Here is an 8,580-nt window from a genome sequence, read left to right as displayed (position 1 = left end):
CATGCCTATAAAGGCCACAATCAGCCCTCAAGGCTGTCGTCAGTTGGCTCTACATTTACCATCGATTCCCTCCCAGAATCATTACAGTTCCAAATTTCCCTTGCTGCAAACTTGACAGGCTTCACTCTAGACTCCCTTGGAGGGAGCTGATCCTACAGGAATGTGGGAAATTCAGGTGAGATACAACCCATCTCACCACAAAATATATTTATGCTGTCTCAAAACACTTCACGCTACACCACAACTCAGATCCAGAGGAGCTAACAAGTTACTCAATGGGAGATGGGAGACAGAGGAGGAGATCTTGCAAAAAAAAAATGATCACAACATGAAATGTACTGGATCTTTAAATTGAGAACCATGGTCCCGGAAGGATTCAATGACAGTTACAAGATAGCACCTTTCCTGTAAATATGTTGGTTACCCTTGGACAATGACAAATGGGTTATTCAGGATAAGTATACTCGCTTAGATATCTACAGCCATGGGGAAGATTTCTGGACTGCACAACCTGACTATATATATGATGGGAGGTGCTACCTGATGAGACTAATTGCAGGTACAGAAACAGACAAATCTCTGGTGTACAACTCCAAATTATTAATAATATATATAAATGCAATACAATTTTGCAATCATTAGAGGTTTTTAGCATAATCATGGCCAAGGTTATGGGCCCACCCACCATATCCAGGTAACCTCTTTCGGGTGGGGCCCTAACATACTAGGGTTCAAATCCAGAGGGCAGGACCCCCCAAAACTGGCCCAGCCAAGCCGCCCCAGGGCACCACCATAATAAGAAAAGTGCAGTGTAAAGAGATGATCACAACATGAAATGTACTGGATCTTTGAATTGAGAACCATGGTCCCGGAAGGATTCAATGACAGTTACAAGATAGCACCTTTCCTGTAAATATGTTGGTTACCCTTGGACAATGACAAATGGGTTATTCAGGGTAAGTATACTCGCTTAGATATCTACAGCCATACCTATTTCTTAATGCCCAATCTCATCCGATCTTGGAAACTAAGAGTTGTCGGGCCCAGGCAGTACTCGGATGGGAGACCTCCTGAGAAGTCCGGGTGCTGTAGGTGGATCTTTGGAGGTATACAGAAGCTCTGGCTCAGAATGAGAAGAGTACAAAGAAGAAACATCATCAGATGAGGAAGAATAAGGGACACTTTGACCATCATCTACCAACCATTACAAAAAATATCCAATTCTATGGAATAGATTCCCTGAGGACTTGAAGAGCAAAATAATTATGTGATGTTCCCAAATAATTCTTTAGGTTGTTTCTTGATATGAAGAGAAGAGTAAATACTTGTACATCAAACTAAAATTCTATTGTCACACTCATTTCCATTGAAGAAGATAAACAGAGCCATCCAAACACCTGAATGCATCATCATCATCCACATTAAGGAGGCAGTTATTAAAATATTAACATATCTAATGATTGTACTTTATGTGTATAGTACATATTTCACATAAAGGGGTCATATTGTCCATTAGGTCTAAATCACAAATAACATTATATTATACATTATTACATATTAATTACTTGTCATTAGAAGGCCTGCAATCTTTTGACAGGGGCCATATACAATAAGTCACTAATTAGTGTATTCCCTGTTTTTCCTTATTGTTTTAAACTACCTGGAGTATTATGTTAATAATGATTGTTTGCAATCACATATTAATATAGAAGGTTTATATATTACTTCTCTCTTATAAGATATTGGTCATTATATATATATATATATATATATATATATATATATATATAAGACTACTAATGTATGGTATGCACTGTACCTTAGTTTGGATCAGAATTTGGTTGTACATTGCTGAACTCAATCTACTATAAGGAATCTTAATGGGAGCGCCTTACTATATTGGAATATAAGACATACTAATAAACCCCCAAAATATCTTTTCAGAATCGCTTTTGTAGATCACCCAAAAAATGGTGACTATCCATTGAGCGACATGTGTGAATCCCTAATAAGAAGAGGCATCATTGAGACTTGAAGGCATCAACGTAGGATCATGTGGGAAATTCAGATACAATCCCAGGAGGAGATTAAGGGCAGAGACGTGATGCGAGTGCTCCATAGCAAGGTACTGGCGGTAGTGACGTGGTTGGGTATCCAGGAGAACGCTATGGGCGGAAGTGACGTGGCCCGGGTGCCCATGAGAAGACGTTGAGCAGAAGTAATGCGACCCAAAACCACTTACGGAAGTCACATGGTATAGGAAGGGTGAAAGCGGTCCCCACAGCAATGCCAGAACAACATAGAGACCTAAAAACCACTGACAGAAGTGACGCCAGCTAAGGGTGGAAGACCCCGCAGTCTGTGTCCTTTCTTAAGATTTATCAAATCTGCTAATTGTTAATTTTTTAAGTGCATCTAGTTAGATGGGCTAATCAAAAGAGGTTACATGCATACATTTACCAGAATGATAGAGATCTGGATAATGCTGCTTAAAGGAAGTAAGTGAGGTAATTGATTATTACCAATTAGTGTGGTATATATACCTAGGATTTGTAATGGAGCTACATTTCCCTTGAGGAAGTCTGTGGATCAGACCAAACACGTCGGAGCTCCATATCCTTTCTCTACATGAACTTGCCTAAGAATTACAAATTAGGTAAGCACCTGGCATTTTGCCATTTATCTATTTTGCCCTACTTTGCACTGGACAGGTTTACTCTTAAATGCTTCTTTTAATCAAATTGGTTATTATACTGTATATGTATTTTTATTTGCTTTTTTAGTTTTTATTTATTTATTTATAGACTATTAATTGCTGTTATCAGCCCAATAAAACTATTTATCTTTTGTATCAAATTGCTATTTGTCTCTCTGGTTTATAACAAAAAACAAGGAAGTGTCATCTAATTGTTTTAGACTATAAGAGACCCATTTTGCATGTGATGATATTGTGTGTACAGAGGTTTACCTTCTAATTATCACTTTGCACAATTGCACTGACACTTTACTACATTATTCACTTCTGAGTGTTTTTTAGTATATTTATTTATTTTATATCATCACTAGAGTATATTATATTTTCATATTAGTATCAAGTGTAGACATTTCACACTTACATTTTATATGTCTATTGCTGATTAATGAGTACTAATTACTCCACATATTTAAGCACTAAAGTCGCTGCACATCAAGTCCAAAATATAAATTAGCAAAAGTACCCGCTGTCGGCCGGGTTAAAATCTTCAAGCTATTATACTTTTTGATGAGATGTTGTCCAAATCCATACCATGGAAGGCCCAGAATAAGCACACTGGGTCAAAGTTCTGCCTGGAGCACTCCAGGCCATAAGGTCCAACTGGGACCCCAACCACTCCACTAGACATTCCAGACCAATTTTCACCCCTCTGTGAACTTTTCATCCAAATCCATCCAGTTGAAGGTCTAGATCAGGCTCCCCAGGTCAAAGTTCTGCCCTGCATCTCCTGATCAAAGTTCTGCCGAGCGTACACCAAGAGGAGGTTCAACATGACCACAACCCCCTAGTACAGTATGTCTTCTAGGATCCAATGTTACCAATCTGTGAAGCTTTCATCCAAATTACAGTATGTGATGTCATCTTAAACCATCTAGTGGAAGGCATAGACCAGGCTCCCTGGGGCAAAGTTCTGCCCAGTGACCTTTGCTGTGAGGTCCTACCGAGACCCCAATCACTCCATTAGGCATCCCAGACCAACTTGCCACCCCTCTGTGAAGTGCTCATCCATATCCATCCAGTCAAAGGCTGAGAACAGGCTCCACAGGTCAAAATTCTGCCCAGCATACACCATTTGGAAGTCCAACCAGAACCCTAACCCCCCTAAAACCTGGCCAGGATTCAACTGGACCACCTCATGTTGGTTTCCTCCCAATAGGTGTAGGGTTGTCCAAATGCATAACCAGACAAAGAAACAAACAAACAGACCAATATCAGTGCCGGCAGCATGCACAGGAAACAGGAAGGTATAGCCACTTGGGTGATTGGTGAAGAGGTATATAAGGCAGGATTGTTTATTGTACTTTCATGCCTGATGACGGTTTGTGATTAAAACTGAAATGTTGCAAGTATGTGCTGATCTATGTTTTGTACTACAAGTCCCAGAGTACCTTCCCTGCGGTTGGATTATATATATACATATTAGAGATGAGCGGGTTCGGATCTCAGAGATCCGAACCCATCTGAATTTTGAAATCTGGGGCGAGAACCAAACATGCGTTCGGTTCCCCCGCCGGCCTAGGATCTGAAACTGAGGCAAAACCATAGAGACGAAATCTCGCAGCTCGCGAGCTTTCGTCTTTATGTATATAAGGGACCATGCGGCTGCTGCCATCTGGTTGTGGAGACTGAACAGGGAGGTGGGTCGTGTAGGGCTGGGAGAGGTAGTACTACTTACCTGTGCTGGTGCTGTGCTGTCTGCTGTGTCCTGGGCTGGTGCACTGCTGATCCATCTGGTGCTGTCACTGCTGTGTTGTCTGCTGTGTCCATCTTGGCTGGTGCTGTTGCTGATCTATCTGGGCTGGTATTGTGCTGTCTGCTGTGTCCATCTGGGCTGGTGCTGATCTGTCTGCTGCGTCCATCTGGGCCCAAGTTCTGGACCCCCCCAAAAAAATATATTGTCTTTTTATTTTTTTCTGTGTGTGCATTTAAGGCTTAGCCGCACAAGTTACAGCAACGCAACCTAGTGCTGCCCGACTCCAGTCATCATCAATCTGTGCTCTTGGCCCAAGTTCTGGACCCCAAACAAAAAATAAAATAAAAAATAGTGTCTTTTGTCTATTTATTTTCTGTGTGTATGCATGTTAGGCTTAGCTGCACAAGATACAGCAATGCAATCTAGTGCTGCCACACTCCAGTCATCATCAATCTGTGCTCTGGGCCCAAGTTCTGGACCAGAAAAAAGAAAAATAGTATCTTTTGTATATTTTTTTTCTGTGTGCGCACGACTGCTCAATTTTGCAACTGCACCTTGGCTACACTATTGTTGCTTGTGACACTGCTTCAAGACCACAGAAAATATGGAGGGCTGTCACATGACAGGAGAGCAAGGCCAGGAACCACATGTTGTAGCTGCCGCCAGCAGTCATCATGATAATGCAAGGCCGTCAACTTCCTTGTCCTCTATGAAGGCCCATGCCCCAGGGCTTAAGTCATGCCATGAACATGGTAAAGCTAATTTTACTGTAGAAAAAAAAAAAAAAAACAACGAACGGCAAGTTGCCTTTAGATAAACAAAAAATTAGCAATATGCCATTCACTACACAAAGTGGCAAGGAAAGGATAAGGCCGTGGCCTTTATTTATGTTGAATGCTGGTTCTGATTGCCCTTCTGCTTGTAGTAGTAGTGGTGGTGGTACCATTAAAAAATTTAAAGTTGTTAAGAAGAGTAAGCCAGCTCCGGAAAAACCAACTGTGTGCCCTGAGAAATCAAAATCACAAATCCCCGAGGAGAGTGCAAGTGTGTCTGCGGTTGCCATGTGTGAGCCAGACCTAAATACTAGTGTACTGGAGGACCCTCCAAGTTCCAACATTTGTGTGCCCTCTGTAAATGTTGGGAAGGGCAGTCAACATCTTGCAGACATAGTCAGTGAGGATGTTTCTGTGGAATTGCACATGGAGGAGGATATTTTGGTAGTTGAAGGTGCTAAGGATGATGAGGATGTTGATGAAGATGTTGGTGATAAGGATGCTGATGCCGAGGATGTCCTTTGTGTAAGTAAGGCAACAGCTGTTGCCTATGGATTGAAAATGCCAAAGCCCATTGTTGTCATCCTGGGGCAAAAGACAAAAAAATCCACTTCTCATGTGTGGAATTATCTCCACCCCAATCCGGACAACAGTTGTCAAGCCATATGTAACCATTGCCAAGCAAGAGTGAGTAGAGGGAGGGACCTAAGCCACCTAGAAACCTTGTTTTTTAATTTATTTATTATCAATTTTACAGCCAGGGGCTGCACCATTGAATTGTTTTTTAATTATTTTATTATCAATTTTACAGCCAGGGGCTGCACCAACTATCAACTATAAATTCTTCAATCCTCAAGGGTATCCCAACCATCATCTTTGCACAATCCTCAACTCTATTAATAATTATATCAATTAGTTTTGAGCCAGCAAGCTGGATGCAACCTTTTGGTCCTTAAACTAGATGAAAAAAAATCAATAATTGTGAGCTGTGAGGTGATCAAAATTGACTGGAAACAAAAAAAGGGCCATTTTATGTGATTTTAGCTGTTTTTTTATTTTTTTAAGAAAAAAATCCAGATCCAAAACCCGAAAACAAAACACAGAGGTGAGGTTTTGGCAAAAGCAGGGGAGATCCAAAACCAAAACACGGGGGTCGGTGCACATCCCTAATATATAAATATATAAGATAGAAAGATATATAGCTAGATATAAAATCCACACATCGGTACACCCATAAACAAAATGTTAATTGCTGTGGTGCCAGCTTCAATATTGCGTACAACACATCCCTCTCCAGCGGCACTAGTAGGACCCTTTTTAAATCATGACATCACAGTCCCATTGCTTCAACGTTTCTGGTTTATTTCAACCCATCATCAGGATATAATATACATCACCAAAAAAATCTTACCTTAAATAACATCCCTGTAATCAAGACATCAGACAGGTTCTGTCAGTGCCACCAACAGGACTTCCATAAACTTCCTGTCATGTGCATGTCGTGAACCACCGCCGTTACCCTGGCAACCCAGCGTGCATCTCACTATAAACAAACAAACCAAATAACAGTTATTAAACTAATACATATACCTATTAAGTACCTACACAAACCACCTCCAATAAAATTGCACCAGTAAAAGAACAATCCTGCAAAATAATGCTATATAGGCAAAGTGCACTGCAAATTCCATACAATAAAGGACATTTAGAATCATAGAAAATATAGGACATCCAATTACTTAAAATAATTTTATAGAAAACATTTCATAAACCTATATCCCATATGGGCAGATCATTTTTATTAATTGTGAAGTATACTTTTATTACTGTAAGTATCAAAACTATGCAAAAAAAGCCCTATAGAAATACATTCAATGACAAATATACAAATATTCATTCAGGTTCTACTGGATCTAGCAGAAAATCCTTTTTACTTCAATTTGTAAAAGTCTCCTATGCTGATCACCACCCCTAGGATTATCAGGTACATTATCTATTATTTTATGTCTGAAACTCGATAGGCTATGTCTCTGTTCAGCAAAATGTCTTGCTATGGCTTGTTCAGATGGTTTTCTATTCGAAGCTGCCCTAATTGCAGATCTGGGCAATGCCATGCGTTCCTAAAAGAGCGTATGGTGTTGCCTATGTAGCACAGACTGCATGGACATTTCTTTGGCCTGTATAAACATGGTAATTTTGACATGTTCAGTTACATCAAATCGCACCAACCAGTCCCGTAAGTTTTTTCCCTTTTTAAGGCAAGACATTATTTTAAACTTCTTTAGACTTTTTAATTCCATATCTCTTTGTATAATAGGCCACAATGACCATGTTTCCTTCTCTACTGATTTATGTGTGGTATTATACAGTATTTTTTTACCCAATGTAACCCATCACCTGATTCCTAAGAGGTGGATTGTTTCAGGTCCACTCTCAGTGTTTTCTATACTTCTTTCAATGCAGTCCCAGGAGATGATCTGAATAACCACTTTCTTTAAATCTGACTTAACTCTCAATCCAGAAGACAGATTGTTTTCATCATTGGTAATTCTCTTCACCCAAAGCAATTGTGAGCAGAGCAAACTCTTATTCGTGGCCGGAGGGTGGTGGCTAGTTGCCAACAACAGGGTATTTTGATCTGTCGGCTACGAATATATTTCAGTTGTCAATCTATTCTCATTCAAAGAGGTGATAATATCCAAATAAACTATTTGTTCCAGACTTTAATTATATGTGAATTTAATAGGGCCCTCCATCTTATTGATAACAAATACCTTATAATTGCCCTGCCACAATAAGATGACGTCATCAATTAATCTACAGTAGAAAAAGATCTTGACCCTTATATCTCTATTGAAGAATAACTCACTCTCAATGCTGAACATATATGAGTTGGCATATACGGGTCCCACATGTGACCCCATCACACATCCAGTGATTTGTAGATAGAAATCTCCATTGCAGAGCTGGGTGGGGGTGCTGCGGGGCTGCCTGATCACTGTTGCCAGCAGTAATTGGGAGAAATTGGAGGTGGAACTGTGGATACAGAGGGACTGGGAGGTCCCTCTGAGATTGGCGGCTGCTGGAAGATTAATTTATGGCATCCACCCAGTTGGCAAGGCTGACTGGTGTGACCATGCCAGGCAAGTGGTTAAAAAAATCTATTTTGAAGCCATTCATGATTAAAAAGGAATAAAGCATTGTTTTGAAAATTTTGGAGAAAAATCCATAATGGCTTAATAATAGAAAATTTTGCTTATCTAGCATTCTTAGGTTCAATTATGTGGTGTTGACAGTGGTTGCTCCTCCTTTCAGTCATGTCACTTATAATTGTCAGTCAGCATCCATGGGGCAGAGGC

At 40.2% G+C, this 8,580-nt stretch overlaps 1 pseudogene; it reads left to right on the top strand.

The window, feature by feature from the left end:
* The first annotated feature begins 976 nt into the window (after positions 1–976).
* LOC148508625 (5S ribosomal RNA) lies at positions 977–1,095 on the top strand (annotated as a pseudogene).
* The last annotated feature ends 7,485 nt before the right edge of the window (positions 1,096–8,580 follow it).

The sequence above is a fragment of the Taudactylus pleione genome, unplaced genomic scaffold, assembly GCF_031769625.1.
Source record: "Taudactylus pleione unplaced genomic scaffold, aTauple2 ptg000352l, whole genome shotgun sequence".
In the NCBI taxonomy this organism is placed as follows: Eukaryota; Metazoa; Chordata; class Amphibia; order Anura; family Myobatrachidae; genus Taudactylus; species Taudactylus pleione.
The sequence above is the reverse complement of the archived record's forward strand: the minus strand, read 5'-3'. Positions and strand labels throughout refer to the sequence as shown.